Genomic DNA, 18,168 nt, shown 5'->3' on the forward strand with positions numbered 1-18,168 from the left:
TATACTAGTTTAGTGGGCGACAAAAACTAGAAAAATATATGGCCAATGTGGGGATCGAACCCACGACATTCGCGTTATTAGCACGACGCTCTAACCAACTGAGCTAACCGGCCCTTGAAACTTACTTTGGAAATTTTATATATTTATTCAAACATATCAACATGAACACTTGTCATTTTCACAAGTCTAAACGCTGGATGTTCACTTCATTTGACGGCATTCCAGTTGACAAGGTCAAAAGCGTGGAAATCGTGCAAAAAATGGTTAAAAGTTTAAACCTACCACTTCTTTTTACATTTCCTGACGTTAAGAGTATCTTTTGACGAACTTCTGTTATCTCGGACATAGCCGAAAAGCTTTAATACTATAGACTATCAAAAATTCATGGCCAATGTGGGGATCGAACCCACGACATTCGCGTTATTAGCACGACGCTCTAACCAACTGAGCTAACCGGCCGATGGAAACAATTTGGGAAATTTTATGTACTTATATATGGGTATCATATTCGTACAGAATTACATATAAAGAAAGGATATCTAAACTTTAGATATGTTCAAATCATTTGTACTTTGAATCTAAATGCGTTTTCTTGTCTAAAATAGTGTTGGATTTTGTGCTATTCTCATTGTGAGTCCATTTCATGGAAATTGTAAACATCACTGAACTTTTAATTTATTATTATATTCTCATGTTGAGAATTACTATACTAGTTTAGTGGGCGACAAAAACTAGAAAAATATATGGCCAATGTGGGGATCGAACCCACGACATTCGCGTTATTAGCACGACGCTCTAACCAACTGAGCTAACCGGCCCTTGAAACTTACTTTGGAAATTTTATATATTTATTCAAACATGTCAACATGAACAATTGTCATTTTCACAAGTCTAAACGCTGGATGTTCACTTCATTTGACGGCATTCCAGTTGACAAGGTCAAAAGCGTGGAAATCGTGCAAAAAATGGTTAAAAGTTTAAACCTACCACTTCTTTTTACATTTCCTGACGTTAAGAGTATCTTTTGACGAACTTCTGTTATCTCGGACATAGCCGAAAAGCTTTAATACTATAGACTATCAAAAATTCATGGCCAATGTGGGGATCGAACCCACGACATTCGCGTTATTAGCACGACGCTCTAACCAACTGAGCTAACCGGCCGATGGAAACAATTTGGGAAATTTTATGTACTTATATATGGGTATCATATTCGTACAGAATTACATATAAAGAAAGGATATCTAAACTTTAGATATGTTCAAATCATTTGTACTTTGAATCTAAATGCGTTTTCTTGTCTAAAATAGTGTTGGATTTTGTGCTATTCTCATTGTGAGTCCATTTCATGGAAATTGTAAACATCACTGAACTTTTAATTTATTATTATATTCTCATGTTGAGAATTACTATACTAGTTTAGTGGGCGACAAAAACTAGAAAAATATATGGCCAATGTGGGGATCGAACCCACGACATTCGCGTTATTAGCACGACGCTCTAACCAACTGAGCTAACCGGCCCTTGAAACTTACTTTGGAAATTTTATATATTTATTCAAACATATCAACATGAACAATTGTCATTTTCACAAGTCTAAACGCTGGATGTTCACTTCATTTGACGGCATTCCAGTTGACAAGGTCAAAAGCGTGGAAATCGTGCAAAAAATGGTTAAAAGTTTAAACCTACCACTTCTTTTTACATTTCCTGACGTTAAGAGTATCTTTTGACGAACTTCTGTTATCTCGGACATAGCCGAAAAGCTTTAATACTATAGACTATCAAAAATTCATGGCCAATGTGGGGATCGAACCCACGACATTCGCGTTATTAGCACGACGCTCTAACCAACTGAGCTAACCGGCCGATGGAAACAATTTGGGAAATTTTATGTACTTATATATGGGTATCATATTCGTACAGAATTACATATAAAGAAAGGATATCTAAACTTTAGATATGTTCAAATCATTTGTACTTTGAATCTAAATGCGTTTTCTTGTCTAAAATAGTGTTGGATTTTGTGCTATTCTCATTGTGAGTCCATTTCATGGAAATTGTAAACATCACTGAACTTTTAATTTATTATTATATTCTCATGTTGAGAATTACTATACTAGTTTGGTGGGCGACAAAAACTAGAAAAATATATGGCCAATGTGGGGATCGAACCCACGACATTCGCGTTATTAGCACGACGCTCTAACCAACTGAGCTAACCGGCCCTTGAAACTTACTTTGGAAATTTTATATATTTATTCAAACATGTCAACATGAACAATTGTCATTTTCACAAGTCTAAACGCTGGATGTTCACTTCATTTGACGGCATTCCAGTTGACAAGGTCAAAAGCGTGGAAATCGTGCAAAAAATGGTTAAAAGTTTAAACCTACCACTTCTTTTTACATTTCCTGACGTTAAGAGTATCTTTTGACGAACTTCTGTTATCTCGGACATAGCCGAAAAGCTTTAATACTATAGACTATCAAAAATTCATGGCCAATGTGGGGATCGAACCCACGACATTCGCGTTATTAGCACGACGCTCTTTTTTTTTTTATCTTTATTAAAATCAAACATCATATAATACAAATAAAACAAAATATAAAATCAATTGTCCTTGATTGTTATCAATATATACTATATACTATACTTTGTATTCACAATACTGTTAATTTACATTTCAGGTACACAATTATTACAATTTAAAGACTAGAACATTGTCTGTTTCTTCTAACAACGGGTTATCCATTACAAACTTTTTTTGAAATATATGACTCATATTATGACATCGACAGAGATAGACATACATATATGTTACATAATGTTTTAATGTATATTGAAATAACTTAATCAAATTTACATTAGAATAACCACTATTCAACAAAATTAGCACGACGCTCTAACCAACTGAGCTAACCGGCCGATGGAAACAATTTGGGAAATTTTATGTACTTATATATGGGTATCATATTCGTACAGAATTACATATAAAGAAAGGATATCTAAACTTTAGATATGTTCAAATCATTTGTACTTTGAATCTAAATGCGTTTTCTTGTCTAAAATAGTGTTGGATTTTGTGCTATTCTCATTGTGAGTCCATTTCATGGAAATTGTAAACATCACTGAACTTTTAATTTATTATTATATTCTCATGTTGAGAATTACTATACTAGTTTAGTGGGCGACAAAAACTAGAAAAATATATGGCCAATGTGGGGATCGAACCCACGACATTCGCGTTATTAGCACGACGCTCTAACCAACTGAGCTAACCGGCCCTTGAAACTTACTTTGGAAATTTTATATATTTATTCAAACATGTCAACATGAACAATTGTCATTTTCACAAGTCTAAACGCTGGATGTTCACTTCATTTGACGGCATTCCAGTTGACAAGGTCAAAAGCGTGGAAATCGTGCAAAAAATGGTTAAAAGTTTAAACCTACCACTTCTTTTTACATTTCCTGACGTTAAGAGTATCTTTTGACGAACTTCTGTTATCTCGGACATAGCCGAAAAGCTTTAATACTATAGACTATCAAAAATTCATGGCCAATGTGGGGATCGAACCCACGACATTCGCGTTATTAGCACGACGCTCTAACCAACTGAGCTAACCGGCCGATGGAAACAATTTGGGAAATTTTATGTACTTATATATGGGTATCATATTCGTACAGAATTACATATAAAGAAAGGATATCTAAACTTTAGATATGTTCAAATCATTTGTACTTTGAATCTAAATGCGTTTTCTTGTCTAAAATAGTGTTGGATTTTGTGCTATTCTCATTGTGAGTCCATTTCATGGAAATTGTAAATATCACTGAACTTTTAATTTATTATTATATTCTCATGTTGAGAATTACTATACTAGTTTAGTGGGCGACAAAAACTAGAAAAATATATGGCCAATGTGGGGATCGAACCCACGACATTCGCGTTATTAGCACGACGCTCTAACCAACTGAGCTAACCGGCCCTTGAAACTTACTTTGGAAATTTTATATATTTATTCAAACATGTCAACATGAACAATTGTCATTTTCACAAGTCTAAACGCTGGATGTTCACTTCATTTGACGGCATTCCAGTTGACAAGGTCAAAAGCGTGGAAATCGTGCAAAAAATGGTTAAAAGTTTAAACCTACCACTTCTTTTTACATTTCCTGACGTTAAGAGTATCTTTTGACGAACTTCTGTTATCTCGGACATAGCCGAAAAGCTTTAATACTATAGACTATCAAAAATTCATGGCCAATGTGGGGATCGAACCCACGACATTCGCGTTATTAGCACGACGCTCTTTTTTTTTTTTATCTTTATTATATTCACAATTCATATATACATATCACAGTTTGAATTACACAAAAGTAAAAACATTGTCATTAGTTATTGTCTTTTCTCTGAAATGAATCATATTTGAAACATTAATTATATATTGCGTGAAATATTTGTCACGAACATGATTGTCTGATTATCAACTTTTGTATACTCATATTTATCTATATATATCAATTTATATATCATATTCAATCTCTTTCTAATCTAACATTCAGCTCATACATTCAAAATAATAAAAAGCTTACACAGAATACAATGAAAAAATTAAAGAGTTAATTGTTTCTACAGTCTTATTGTCGAATATATGACGAACAATGATACAATCGAAAAAAAAAAAAAAAAAAAAAAAATCGCAAAGGGCTGGTATCCATTCCACAACGCAAATAAAATCAAAAGTATTAAATATGAAGTCAATTATCAGCAATAATAAGACAAGCAAACAACATCACAATATAATTATCATTATTCAGCAAAAGCATTTCCCCCCATTTTCTCACAGAAACATACACGATTCTCACTACAAAAAGAAATTATAAAATACTCAAAAAATAAACTGTTACAGTTTTTTATTTTTCACAAGTTTTTCCATCTCTAATATTCCTTGACGCACTGTATCAGTCATCAGTTTTGTTGTTCTTACATCTTTAAAATCGTCGGTTACCACTTTGTTAAATGTACGATAATCTCGTTCACCGCGAAGGAGAACTTCAAACTCTTTATGGTCCATATGAAATAATACAAGACGTCCTCTTTGCGTTTTTCCAATTAATATGTCCATACCACTTCGGTTTTGTTTTAAAACAATTTTATGAATATATTTACTATCTTGTATGTTTTTATTATGTTCTTTCACTTTATCACATGTTGATGGAGTAGATACAATATCACTGTTATTCGCTTTACTCATTATACATTTTGATAATAAATTATCTTCATCTACGGCACACTTATTCTTTTCAATTATATCAACAGATACTATTTGTTTACTTTTATTTCCATTGTTTATAATTTTACTCGGTAAACAGGTTGGTGACATAGGCAATTCATTACCTGTATCTATTGACAGTTCTATATTAAGACTTTCTATATTATCAATGTTACCTGTAGAAGCGGAGGCCTCACACGGGTTATCGTCAAAATCCATCACATCGGAGGTATTCGTCGATACCTTTTCACTCGGTATATGATTATTTTCAGATGAACTACATGTATCTGAACAAATCACATCTGCATGATTCTCAATGTTAGAAATATTTACATTATCATTGTTATATTCTTTCATCCGTTTTTGGTCACGATTAACGGTAGACTTTGATTTCCTTTTAGTTTTATTGTTATCTTGATTCGTAAAAACTATTGATATACGAGCTCTGTCATTTTCACCATGAACAGTAAAAGAAATATTACGAAATTGTTCGCATGCACTTTCTATATTACTCATCAATAAAGATGGAAGTCTCTCCATTGTATATATAATTCAAAACAATAATGAAATTCACCCTCAGGTAGCCTCTTTCAATCCAACAGTATTTACAATATTTAAAACAGTTAATAAAGACGGTTTTTCCAATATCAATGAAAAAAACTTACTACTAAAACAAGTAAGAATGTTAATATTCCATATTTCAGCTTGGTAATCCGAGCAATAACTTATTATAGAGCAATATTCTCACTGTACACAAAAACACCGTCTTGTCATGAAAAGGTCCACTCGACTTTTTTCGCGTTATTAGCACGACGCTCTAACCAACTGAGCTAACCGGCCGATGGAAACAATTTGGGACATTTTATGTACTTATATATGGGTATCATATTCGTACAGAATTACATATAAAGAAAGGATATCTAAACTTTAGATATGTTCAAATCATTTGTACTTTGAATCTAAATGCGTTTTCTTGTCTAAAATAGTGTTGGATTTTGTGCTATTCTCATTGTGAGTCCATTTCATGGAAATTGTAAACATCACTGAACTTTTAATCTATTATTATATTCTCATGTTGAGAATTACTATACTAGTTTAGTGGGCGACAAAAACTAGAAAAATATATGGCCAATGTGGGGATCGAACCCACGACATTCGCGTTATTAGCACGACGCTCTAACCAACTGAGCTAACCGGCCCTTGAAACTTACTTTGGAAATTTTATATATTTATTCAAACATGTCAACATGAACAATTGTCATTTTCACAAGTCTAAACGCTGGATGTTCACTTCATTTGACGGCATTCCAGTTGACAAGGTCAAAAGCGTGGAAATCGTGCAAAAAATGGTTAAAAGTTTAAACCTACCACTTCTTTTTACATTTCCTGACGTTAAGAGTATCTTTTGACGAACTTCTGTTATCTCGGACATAGCCGAAAAGCTTTAATACTATAGACTATCAAAAATTCATGGCCAATGTGGGGATCGAACCCACGACATTCGCGTTATTAGCACGACGCTCTAACCAACTGAGCTAACCGGCCGATGGAAACAATTTGGGACATTTTATGTACTTATATATGGGTATCATATTCGTACAGAATTACATATAAAGAAAGGATATCTAAACATTAGATATGTTCAAATCATTTGTACTTTGAATCTAAATGCGTTTTCTTGTCTAAAATAGTGTTGGATTTTGTGCTATTCTCATTGTGAGTCCATTTCATGGAAATTGTAAACATCACTGAACTTTTAATTTATTATTATATTCTCATGTTGAGAATTACTATACTAGTTTAGTGGGCGACAAAAACTAGAAAAATATATGGCCAATGTGGGGATCGAACCCACGACATTCGCGTTATTAGCACGACGCTCTAACCAACTGAGCTAACCGGCCCTTGAAACTTACTTTGGAAATTTTATATATTTATTCAAACATGTCAACATGAACAATTGTCATTTTCACAAGTCTAAACGCTGGATGTTCACTTCATTTGACGGCATTCCAGTTGACAAGGTCAAAAGCGTGGAAATCGTGCAAAAAATGGTTAAAAGTTTAAACCTACCACTTCTTTTTACATTTCCTGACGTTAAGAGTATCTTTTGACGAACTTCTGTTATCTCGGACATAGCCGAAAAGCTTTAATACTATAGACTATCAAAAATTCATGGCCAATGTGGGGATCGAACCCACGACATTCGCGTTATTAGCACGACGCTCTAACCAACTGAGCTAACCGGCCGATGGAAACAATTTGGGACATTTTATGTACTTATATATGGGTATCATATTCGTACAGAATTACATATAAAGAAAGGATATCTAAACTTTAGATATGTTCAAATCATTTGTACTTTGAATCTAAATGCGTTTTCTTGTCTAAAATAGTGTTGGATTTTGTGCTATTCTCATTGTGAGTCCATTTCATGGAAATTGTAAACATCACTGAACTTTTAATTTATTATTATATTCTCATGTTGAGAATTACTATACTAGTTTAGTGGGCGACAAAAACTAGAAAAATATATGGCCAATGTGGGGATCGAACCCACGACATTCGCGTTATTAGCACGACGCTCTAACCAACTGAGCTAACCGGCCCTTGAAACTTACTTTGGAAATTTTATATATTTATTCAAACATGTCAACATGAACAATTGTCATTTTCACAAGTCTAAACGCTGGATGTTCACTTCATTTGACGGCATTCCAGTTGACAAGGTCAAAAGCGTGGAAATCGTGCAAAAAATGGTTAAAAGTTTAAACCTACCACTTCTTTTTACATTTCCTGACGTTAAGAGTATCTTTTGACGAACTTCTGTTATCTCGGACATAGCCGAAAAGCTTTAATACTATAGACTATCAAAAATTCATGGCCAATGTGGGGATCGAACCCACGACATTCGCGTTATTAGCACGACGCTCTAACCAACTGAGCTAACCGGCCGATGGAAACAATTTGGGAAATTTTATGTACTTATATATGGGTATCATATTCGTACAGAATTACATATAAAGAAAGGATATCTAAACTTTAGATATGTTCAAATCATTTGTACTTTGAATCTAAATGCGTTTTCTTGTCTAAAATAGTGTTGGATTTTGTGCTATTCTCATTGTGAGTCCATTTCATGGAAATTGTAAACATCACTGAACTTTTAATTTATTATTATATTCTCATGTTGAGAATTACTATACTAGTTTAGTGGGCGACAAAAACTAGAAAAATATATGGCCAATGTGGGGATCGAACCCACGACATTCGCGTTATTAGCACGACGCTCTAACCAACTGAGCTAACCGGCCCTTGAAACTTACTTTGGAAATTTTATATATTTATTAAAACATGTCAACATGAACAATTGTCATTTTCACAAGTCTAAACGCTGGATGTTCACTTCATTTGACGGCATTCCAGTTGACAAGGTCAAAAGCGTGGAAATCGTGCAAAAAATGGTTAAAAGTTTAAACCTACCACTTCTTTTTACATTTCCTGACGTTAAGAGTATCTTTTGACGAACTTCTGTTATCTCGGACATAGCCGAAAAGCTTTAATACTATAGACTATCAAAAATTCATGGCCAATGTGGGGATCGAACCCACGACATTCGCGTTATTAGCACGACGCTCTTTTTTTTATCTTTATTAAAATCAAACATCATATAATACAAATAAAACAAAATATAAAATCAATTGTCCTTGATTGTTCTCATTATATACTATACTTTGTATTCACAATACTATCAATTCACATTTCAGTTACACAATAATTATTACAATTTAAAGACTAGAACATTGTCTGTTTCTTCTAACAACGGGTTATCCATTACAAACTTTTTTTGAAATATATGACTCATATTATGACTTTGACAAAGATAGACATACATATATGTTACATAATGTTTTAATGTATATTGAAATAATTTAATCAAATTTACATTAGAATAACCACTATTTAACAAGTTTCTCCTTCTGAAGATACAATATCTGGCAACAGACATAAAAAAATTAAGAAAAGAATCATTTACACCTTTCATATGCCATCGCAATCCGAAAATCAATAGTTCTTCACTTCTTACTAAACTTATCTTATCTGAGTCACAGTTTTCAAATATTCTAACCAATAAAGATGACAAATAATTATGAAAATCTTCAAGTTTATCACAATTCATAAATATATGCAGGATGTCTTCTTTTTCACTGCAACATACTTTACAGATATTATCATCAACTAAGCCTATCTTTTGAAGTTTTACATTAGTAAAAATACAGTTATGTAACACCTTAAAGTCTAACTCAACCAAATTAGAAGGTTTCCAATACATATTGACATATTCCCATATTCTACTGAATGCTTCAGAAGTCACATCAAATTCTGATTTCCATAACTCAATACCAACAGGTTCTTCAACAATATTTTCCAACATAATAGTATATAATGTTTTAGTACTACATAATTTCAAATCATAATGCACATTTTTACAAATAATTGAAATGTCTATTGTTCTTGGCATAGATATTCTGTGAATATCAGAGTTCACTGTGTTTTTCCATTCTACAGGTATAGCATTCAACAAATTTCTATATCTATCAACTACATATTGTACATTAACATCTTCATATACAATTTGAATCATTTCAACTATAGCATGATCTGGCAAGAAACCAGTTTTTACTTCAAAGCATATATCTTTGAGACAAACAATACCAGCACCTATAAAATCGTGCCATACAATTGTTCTATTATTAAGTACAATATTTGGATTAACAAACAAAGGCTGGTCATAAACATTTTCTACAGACAACGGAAACTCTATATTTTTCCTTATACAATTCAATGCATGAAAAAATTCTTGATAAACAACAGGAAGTTTTTTCAATTCACAATTTGGTATCACTGTATAAAAAACATTATGACAAAGTTTCATTTCATAAATTGAGGAAACAAAATATTTAAATGTGTATTTCCATAACACTTGATATTCATCATCTAACAGTCTACCTAAAAATTTTAGCCTGAAAGCATATATTTTACATTTGATATCAGCAACATTTAAACCACCTCTACTTTTATCATCTATTATACAGTTGTATTTTACTAAATGACATCCATTTTTCCATATAAAATTCAGACAAAGTCTTTTGATATCTATATAAGCCCATTCAGGTAATGCAGTAACAAACAATGCGTACCAAAATCTAGATAACATCAGTGAATTAATTACACTAACCCTGCCATGTATAGTTAATCTTCTCAATAACCATAAGTTGAGAAGGGATTTTATCTGAACTATTTTATTTTTCCAATTCATTTCATCACACATTTTTCTATTTTTTCCAATAAAAACTCCTAACAGTTGAAAATAATCTTCACAAACTTTAAGACCAATATGATCTTTTTCTACTACAGATAAAGTACCAGTACCTAAACATATTATCTCTGACTTTTGTCTGTTTATTTTAGCACCTGTTGCTTTGCTATACAAATCAAATTCCTTAAACACTTCAGGAATTGATTCCTTATTACATAAAGATAATGTAGTATCATCTGCATGCTGATAAATTAATCCCTCTTTATCACAATTAGGGACTTTTATACCTTTGATTTTGTCATTTTTAACAATTCTACAATGTAAAGGTTCAGCAGCAAGAACATATAACAATGCACTAATTGGGCAGCCTTGTCTAATACCATTTTTAATATGAAAATAGTTTGTCAAAAATCCATTACATTTTACAGCACTATTAATACCATTATAAAATATTTCAATCCATTTTACAAATCTATCACCAAATCCATATTTTCTTAACACATATAACAAATATTTATGACTCACTCTGTCAAATGCTTTTTCCTGATCTAATTTCATTATATACCCTTCAAGTTCATCTTTTTCAATAAGTTCTATAATATCTCTTACATTTGCAATATTATTTGATATATCCCTACCCATAATACAGCATGTTTGATCATTAGATACAATCTTAGGTAACACTACCTTAAATCTATTTGCCATTATCCTGGCTAATATTTTATAATCAACCTGTAGTAATGAAATAGGTCTATAATTTTTCAAAGACTTTTTATCACCTTTCTTTTTATATATAAGACTAATCACTCCACATTTCATAGATCTGCCTAAAACCCCTTCTTTTTCAATAACATTAAACAAATCAAATAAAACATTTCTGAGTTCATTATAAAATTGACAGTAAAACTCAACTGTGAGTCCATCAGACCCTGGACTTTTATTTTTTGACATTTGATTTATTGCTTTAAAAATTTCTTCATGTGAAATATCAGCATCACAAAAATTACAATCATTGTCATCTATTTTTGTATCTACACTATCTAACAATTCTGACATTTTATCATTATCTGTATCTACACATGAGTACAATTCTTTATAAAATTTATATTGTAAATCTAAAATACCTTCAGTAGCATAAACTGATTCATTATTTTCATTTAGTAATTCTTTTATAGAATTATTCTCTTGTTTATATTTCTCCAAATTTAAAAAATACTTTGTACATTTATCTGACTCAACAGCCCAAATAGCTTTTGATCTGAGTACTGCACCTCTACATTTTTCTAATTCATATGCTGACAACTCAAGTTTCAAATTTTCTAACTTAGCTACATCAACATCTACACCACAAGCAGCTTTTTCACATAAAAAATTGATCTGCCTTTCTAATCTATAAAAATCTCTTCTATTTTCTTTTGCCATTTTAGAAGAAAAAATTTGAGAATATCTCTTTATTTTATATTTAAGATTATCCCACCAAATCATTAAATCTTTATTATACAATTCATTTTCTTTTTCATCAGAAATAATTTCTTTTACTCTCCTTACATATTCTTCATTACATAATAATGTATTATTGAGGACCCACAATCCAGGACCTCTTTCAATATTACTACAGTTAAAACTCATAATTACAAACGAATGATCACTTAAACTAGTAGTATTATAATATACATTCTGAACATAAGAAGATAACTTTTTATTTACAAGGAAATAATCAATTCTACTTTGTTGTAATTCTCCATTACAAATTCTTTTCCATGAAAATATTCTAGAACTTTTATTTCTAGTACGCCATACATCATACAAATTGTTATTTTCAATCAAGTCACATAATTTTTTACATGGTTCATCAATAACATGATTACTTTTACCACCTCTATCTAACATAGATAGAGAAGTATTAAAATCCCCACCAATTATCAAGTTATCTAACTTTTCAGTATACTGTTTAACAAAGTTAAAAAAGATAACTCTTTCAGCATTAACATTTGGAGCATACAATGAAATTACATTAAACAATTGTCCATCTTCTTCATATGTTATATGAATAAATCTGCCATCAGAGTCTTTATATACACATTTTATCTTATTTTTAAGATAATTATTCACTAAAACAGCCACACCCCTTCTACCATGTAAACTGTTACTACAATATATATCACCTTCATATAGGTGTTTAACACTATTTACATAAGCATCATCCCAAAATGTTTCTTGTAATAATACCATACTAAATTTTCTATCATGAATAATACTTATAAAATTCTCAAAATTAATTACATTCTTTAAACCATTACAATTAAAAGAACAAATTACCACCATTGCAAAAAGAAAAACAATCTTGCATATAAACTTATCCATTTTTATTTATTTTTACTGTCAACCACCTTTCTTACATTTTTACCAGTCAAATTAGGAGTAGGTTTTGCAATAGATCTCCTTTCAAGTTTCCTCTGTTTTTTCTTAATTTTTTTGGCCATTTTTGCACTGACAAATTTATTTGGGGTGTCATTTTCACCATCAGAACAAATAGAAGACTCATTTTCATTTGCACCTTCCATGGAGACTTCTTCGTCACCAACGAAGGTGCTTTCATCATTAGAGCAACCCAGCTCAATTTCAATTTCATTTTCACTCACCCTAGTGACAATATTGTCCCCAGGAGGAGCGTCATTACTAGCTATTTTTAACTTTTTGCCATCAAAAAAATCCTTGTCTAAATTGATGTTTTCATTAACCTCTTTCTCGTTATCTAGATTCAATAGTTCATCGTCTGTTATCTCATTATTACTTTCGGTATCACTGTCCATCTTTCTCTTTCTGTTTTCCTCCTGGGGGTGGCTTTTTTGTTTATTTTGCACCACATTAACTTCTATTGGAACATTTGTTTTAGGATCAGCATCGGCAACATCTTCCTCTGACCAAACTTCAGACATATCTTCATCATCATTTTCACCAGTAATGTTAACTATTTCCGGATCATTTTCGTCATTCTGTTTTTTGCAAGTACAACGATCGCTTTTTTCTGTACATGTGTCGCATGTACACACACATGGATATTTACGACAGTCCTGACAAGGACATACACACGGATCACTTTTACAAAAAGCGCAGGTACATATACATGGATACTTATCACATTTGAAACAGGCGCATATACATTCTTTTTTCCCGCAAATGTTACATTTGCACATACAAAAATAGAAATTACATGTTTCACAGTTCTTCTTCTTTTTATGTGCCGGAGGTTGATCTTTTTTTGTATCTGAGCTACTTCCACACACACAAAACAACGGTAAATTATGACAATATTCACATTTTCTAGCTTTACATTGTCTCTTTGAATGTCCATATTGGCCACACCCGTGACAAACAAAGTACGGACACTGTTTACGCATATGCTCCGGTGACAAACACTCCGAGCAGACCTTCATCTGGTTGTTATGTACCAGCCGAAAATATTTCGTATCTGAGCCGATTTTGAAAGGTATTGTCCATGGCAAAGCGAACATACCTTGTGGAAATTTGCATCTCATAAATCTTGTCCCGTCTGCTACCTGCGTTCCAGGTATTGCTCGTCTGTAAATAGGAGAAACGATTTTCACCCCTTTTGATACTAATTTACTTCTTATATCATCATCCGAAATAAACGAAGGAAGTTTCATAATAGAAACAACAGTTATATCCGAATGTAACATGCTGACTTGATATTCATTATTTGCAATATCAATTCCTTCTTGCACTAGATTGAAAGCAGTCTGCTTACTATCTAATGTTATATCATACGACATGGCATCATTTTTGACAACAGCTAACACCGAATTTAAACCAGTGATTGTTTCAATATCTTCGATTACAATTCTTTCACCAATAACATCAGTATTGATTACTTCAATTCTCACAGTACAATCTCTCTGATACGACTTTACATCACGAACATAATTTTGCTTTTGATTATATCCATTCCCAGTACCACGGCTACCATTCCGTTGAGAAAAATTCGATTTTTTACTTATTTGCTCCATTTCGCCGGTAATTCCGGAAAATTACAAGCAAGCACAGCCCAAATTTGTAAACAAACACTCGAGTGCTCCTAAACGACCCCCCTTTTCCACACGAATAAATCGTCGGGATAGGGGGAACTACAGTTTATAATGACAGTTTTTCTTCTTAATACGATACAGTTTTGTCAATAAAACATAAATAAATCCTTACATTTGTTATCGAATCATAATATCCTGTTGAAACACAGATTTGTCCACCGGAGCAATTATGACACGTCCATCCTGGGCTGCGCCAGCACGACGCTCTAACCAACTGAGCTAACCGGCCGATGGAAACAATTTGGGAAATTTTATGTACTTATATATGGGTATCATATTCGTACAGAATTACATATAAAGAAAGGATATCTAAACTTTAGATATGTTCAAATCATTTGTACTTTGAATCTAAATGCGTTTTCTTGTCTAAAATAGTGTTGGATTTTGTGCTATTCTCATTGTGAGTCCATTTCATGGAAATTGTAAACATCACTGAACTTTTAATTTATTATTATATTCTCATGTTGAGAATTACTATACTAGTTTAGTGGGCGACAAAAACTAGAAAAATATATGGCCAATGTGGGGATCGAACCCACGACATTCGCGTTATTAGCACGACGCTCTAACCAACTGAGCTAACCGGCCCTTGAAACTTACTTTGGAAATTTTATATATTTATTCAAACATGTCAACATGAACAATTGTCATTTTCACAAGTCTAAACGCTGGATGTTCACTTCATTTGACGGCATTCCAGTTGAGAAGGTCAAAAGCGTGGAAATCGTGCAAAAAATGGTTAAAAGTTTAAACCTACCACTTCTTTTTACATTTCCTGACGTTAAGAGTATCTTTTGACGAACTTCTGTTATCTCGGACATAGCCGAAAAGCTTTAATACTATAGACTATCAAAAATTCATGGCCAATGTGGGGATCGAACCCACGACATTCGCGTTATTAGCACGACGCTCTAACCAACTGAGCTAACCGGCCGATGGAAACAATTTGGGAAATTTTATGTACTTATATATGGGTATCATATTCGTACAGAATTACATATAAAGAAAGGATATCTAAACTTTAGATATGTTCAAATCATTTGTACTTTGAATCTAAATGCGTTTTCTTGTCTAAAATAGTGTTGGATTTTGTGCTATTCTCATTGTGAGTCCATTTCATGGAAATTGTAAACATCACTGAACTTTTAATTTATTATTATATTCTCATGTTGAGAATTACTATACTAGTTTAGTGGGCGACAAAAACTAGAAAAATATATGGCCAATGTGGGGATCGAACCCACGACATTCGCGTTATTAGCACGACGCTCTAACCAACTGAGCTAACCGGCCCTTGAAACTTACTTTGGAAATTTTATATATTTATTCAAACATATCAACATGAACAATTGTCATTTTCACAAGTCTAAACGCTGGATGTTCACTTCATTTGACGGCATTCCAGTTGACAAGGTCAAAAGCGTGGAAATCGTGCAAAAAATGGTTAAAAGTTTAAACCTACCACTTCTTTTTACATTTCCTGACGTTAAGAGTATCTTTTGACGAACTTCTGTTATCTCGGACATAGCCGAAAAGCTTTAATACTATAGACTATCAAAAATTCATGGCCAATGTGGGGATCGAACCCACGACATTCGCGTTATTAGCACGACGCTCTAACCAACTGAGCTAACCGGCCGATGGAAACAATTTGGGAAATTTTATGTACTTATATATGGGTATCATATTCGTACAGAATTACATATAAAGAAAGGATATCTAAACTTTAGATATGTTCAAATCATTTGTACTTTGAATCTAAATGCGTTTTCTTGTCTAAAATAGTGTTGGATTTTGTGCTATTCTCATTGTGAGTCCATTTCATGGAAATTGTAAACATCACTGAACTTTTAATTTATTATTATATTCTCATGTTGAGAATTACTATACTAGTTTAGTGGGCGACAAAAACTAGAAAAATATATGGCCAATGTGGGGATCGAACCCACGACATTCGCGTTATTAGCACGACGCTCTAACCAACTGAGCTAACCGGCCCTTGAAACTTACTTTGGAAATTTTATATATTTATTCAAACATGTCAACATGAACAATTGTCATTTTCACAAGTCTAAACGCTGGATGTTCACTTCATTTGACGGCATTCCAGTTGACAAGGTCAAAAGCGTGGAAATCGTGCAAAAAATGGTTAAAAGTTTAAACCTACCACTTCTTTTTACATTTCCTGACGTTAAGAGTATCTTTTGACGAACTTCTGTTATCTCGGACATAGCCGAAAAGCTTTAATACTATAGACTATCAAAAATTCATGGCCAATGTGGGGATCGAACCCACGACATTCGCGTTATTAGCACGACGCTCTAACCAACTGAGCTAACCGGCCGATGGAAACAATTTGGGACATTTTATGTACTTATATATGGGTATCATATTCGTACAGAATTACATATAAAGAAAGGATATCTAAACTTTAGATATGTTCAAATCATTTGTACTTTGAATCTAAATGCGTTTTCTTGTCTAAAATAGTGTTGGATTTTGTGCTATTCTCATTGTGAGTCCATTTCATGGAAATTGTAAACATCACTGAACTTTTAATTTATTATTATATTCTCATGTTGAGAATTACTATACTAGTTTAGTGGGCGACAAAAACTAGAAAAATATATGGCCAATGTGGGGATCGAACCCACGACATTCGCGTTATTAGCACGACGCTCTAACCAACTGAGCTAACCGGCCCTTGAAACTTACTTTGGAAATTTTATATATTTATTCAAACATGTCAACATGAACAATTGTCATTTTCACAAGTCTAAACGCTGGATGTTCACTTCATTTGACGGCATTCCAGTTGAGAAGGTCAAAAGCGTGGAAATCGTGCAAAAAATGGTTAAAAGTTTAAACCTACCACTTCTTTTTACATTTCCTGACGTTAAGAGTATCTTTTGACGAACTTCTGTTATCTCGGACATAGCCGAAAAGCTTTAATACTATAGACTATCAAAAATTCATGGCCAATGTGGGGATCGAACCCACGACATTCGCGTTATTAGCACGACGCTCTAACCAACTGAGCTAACCGGCCGATGGAAACAATTTGGGAAATTTTATGTACTTATATATGGGTATCATATTCGTACAGAATTATATATAAAGAAAGGATATCTAAACTTTAGATATGTTCAAATCATTTGTACTTTGAATCTAAATGCGTTTTCTTGTCTAAAATAGTGTTGGATTTTGTGCTATTCTCATTGTGAGTCCATTTCATGGAAATTGTAAACATCACTGAACTTTTAATTTATTATTATATTCTCATGTTGAGAATTACTATACTAGTTTAGTGGGCGACAAAAACTAGAAAAATATATGGCCAATGTGGGGATCGAACCCACGACATTCGCGTTATTAGCACGACGCTCTAACCAACTGAGCTAACCGGCCCTTGAAACTTACTTTGGAAATTTTATATATTTATTCAAACATGTCAACATGAAC

At 32.7% G+C, this 18,168-nt stretch overlaps 24 non-coding genes across 24 annotated transcripts; all 24 read right to left on the reverse strand.

The window, feature by feature from the left end:
- Positions 1–39: 39 nt before the first annotated feature.
- Trnai-aau (transfer RNA isoleucine (anticodon AAU)) lies at positions 40–113 on the reverse strand. Its single transcript has one exon. It is a non-coding gene; the product is annotated as a tRNA-Ile (tRNA).
- A 272-nt stretch (positions 114–385) lies between these two features.
- Trnai-aau (transfer RNA isoleucine (anticodon AAU)) lies at positions 386–459 on the reverse strand. Its single transcript has one exon. It is a non-coding gene; the product is annotated as a tRNA-Ile (tRNA).
- A 285-nt stretch (positions 460–744) lies between these two features.
- On the reverse strand, positions 745–818 carry Trnai-aau (transfer RNA isoleucine (anticodon AAU)). The gene has a single exon. It is a non-coding gene; the product is annotated as a tRNA-Ile (tRNA).
- Positions 819–1,090: 272 nt separating this feature from the next.
- Positions 1,091–1,164, reverse strand: Trnai-aau (transfer RNA isoleucine (anticodon AAU)). The gene has a single exon. It is a non-coding gene; the product is annotated as a tRNA-Ile (tRNA).
- Positions 1,165–1,449: 285 nt separating this feature from the next.
- Trnai-aau (transfer RNA isoleucine (anticodon AAU)) lies at positions 1,450–1,523 on the reverse strand. Its single transcript has one exon. It is a non-coding gene; the product is annotated as a tRNA-Ile (tRNA).
- Positions 1,524–1,795: 272 nt separating this feature from the next.
- Trnai-aau (transfer RNA isoleucine (anticodon AAU)) lies at positions 1,796–1,869 on the reverse strand. The gene has a single exon. It is a non-coding gene; the product is annotated as a tRNA-Ile (tRNA).
- A 285-nt stretch (positions 1,870–2,154) lies between these two features.
- Positions 2,155–2,228, reverse strand: Trnai-aau (transfer RNA isoleucine (anticodon AAU)). The gene has a single exon. It is a non-coding gene; the product is annotated as a tRNA-Ile (tRNA).
- A 986-nt stretch (positions 2,229–3,214) lies between these two features.
- On the reverse strand, positions 3,215–3,288 carry Trnai-aau (transfer RNA isoleucine (anticodon AAU)). The gene has a single exon. It is a non-coding gene; the product is annotated as a tRNA-Ile (tRNA).
- Positions 3,289–3,560: 272 nt separating this feature from the next.
- Trnai-aau (transfer RNA isoleucine (anticodon AAU)) lies at positions 3,561–3,634 on the reverse strand. Its single transcript has one exon. It is a non-coding gene; the product is annotated as a tRNA-Ile (tRNA).
- Positions 3,635–3,919: 285 nt separating this feature from the next.
- On the reverse strand, positions 3,920–3,993 carry Trnai-aau (transfer RNA isoleucine (anticodon AAU)). Its single transcript has one exon. It is a non-coding gene; the product is annotated as a tRNA-Ile (tRNA).
- Positions 3,994–6,405: 2,412 nt separating this feature from the next.
- On the reverse strand, positions 6,406–6,479 carry Trnai-aau (transfer RNA isoleucine (anticodon AAU)). Its single transcript has one exon. It is a non-coding gene; the product is annotated as a tRNA-Ile (tRNA).
- A 272-nt stretch (positions 6,480–6,751) lies between these two features.
- Positions 6,752–6,825, reverse strand: Trnai-aau (transfer RNA isoleucine (anticodon AAU)). The gene has a single exon. It is a non-coding gene; the product is annotated as a tRNA-Ile (tRNA).
- Positions 6,826–7,110: 285 nt separating this feature from the next.
- Positions 7,111–7,184, reverse strand: Trnai-aau (transfer RNA isoleucine (anticodon AAU)). Its single transcript has one exon. It is a non-coding gene; the product is annotated as a tRNA-Ile (tRNA).
- Positions 7,185–7,456: 272 nt separating this feature from the next.
- Trnai-aau (transfer RNA isoleucine (anticodon AAU)) lies at positions 7,457–7,530 on the reverse strand. Its single transcript has one exon. It is a non-coding gene; the product is annotated as a tRNA-Ile (tRNA).
- A 285-nt stretch (positions 7,531–7,815) lies between these two features.
- Trnai-aau (transfer RNA isoleucine (anticodon AAU)) lies at positions 7,816–7,889 on the reverse strand. Its single transcript has one exon. It is a non-coding gene; the product is annotated as a tRNA-Ile (tRNA).
- Positions 7,890–8,161: 272 nt separating this feature from the next.
- On the reverse strand, positions 8,162–8,235 carry Trnai-aau (transfer RNA isoleucine (anticodon AAU)). The gene has a single exon. It is a non-coding gene; the product is annotated as a tRNA-Ile (tRNA).
- A 285-nt stretch (positions 8,236–8,520) lies between these two features.
- On the reverse strand, positions 8,521–8,594 carry Trnai-aau (transfer RNA isoleucine (anticodon AAU)). Its single transcript has one exon. It is a non-coding gene; the product is annotated as a tRNA-Ile (tRNA).
- Positions 8,595–15,220: 6,626 nt separating this feature from the next.
- Trnai-aau (transfer RNA isoleucine (anticodon AAU)) lies at positions 15,221–15,294 on the reverse strand. The gene has a single exon. It is a non-coding gene; the product is annotated as a tRNA-Ile (tRNA).
- A 272-nt stretch (positions 15,295–15,566) lies between these two features.
- Positions 15,567–15,640, reverse strand: Trnai-aau (transfer RNA isoleucine (anticodon AAU)). Its single transcript has one exon. It is a non-coding gene; the product is annotated as a tRNA-Ile (tRNA).
- A 285-nt stretch (positions 15,641–15,925) lies between these two features.
- Trnai-aau (transfer RNA isoleucine (anticodon AAU)) lies at positions 15,926–15,999 on the reverse strand. Its single transcript has one exon. It is a non-coding gene; the product is annotated as a tRNA-Ile (tRNA).
- A 272-nt stretch (positions 16,000–16,271) lies between these two features.
- Trnai-aau (transfer RNA isoleucine (anticodon AAU)) lies at positions 16,272–16,345 on the reverse strand. Its single transcript has one exon. It is a non-coding gene; the product is annotated as a tRNA-Ile (tRNA).
- Positions 16,346–16,630: 285 nt separating this feature from the next.
- Trnai-aau (transfer RNA isoleucine (anticodon AAU)) lies at positions 16,631–16,704 on the reverse strand. The gene has a single exon. It is a non-coding gene; the product is annotated as a tRNA-Ile (tRNA).
- Positions 16,705–16,976: 272 nt separating this feature from the next.
- Positions 16,977–17,050, reverse strand: Trnai-aau (transfer RNA isoleucine (anticodon AAU)). Its single transcript has one exon. It is a non-coding gene; the product is annotated as a tRNA-Ile (tRNA).
- Positions 17,051–17,335: 285 nt separating this feature from the next.
- Trnai-aau (transfer RNA isoleucine (anticodon AAU)) lies at positions 17,336–17,409 on the reverse strand. Its single transcript has one exon. It is a non-coding gene; the product is annotated as a tRNA-Ile (tRNA).
- Between the last annotated feature and the right edge of the window lie 759 nt (positions 17,410–18,168).

The sequence above is a fragment of the Mytilus edulis genome, chromosome 5 (genome assembly GCF_963676685.1).
Source record: "Mytilus edulis chromosome 5, xbMytEdul2.2, whole genome shotgun sequence".
Lineage (NCBI taxonomy): Eukaryota > Metazoa > Mollusca > Bivalvia > Mytilida > Mytilidae > Mytilus > Mytilus edulis.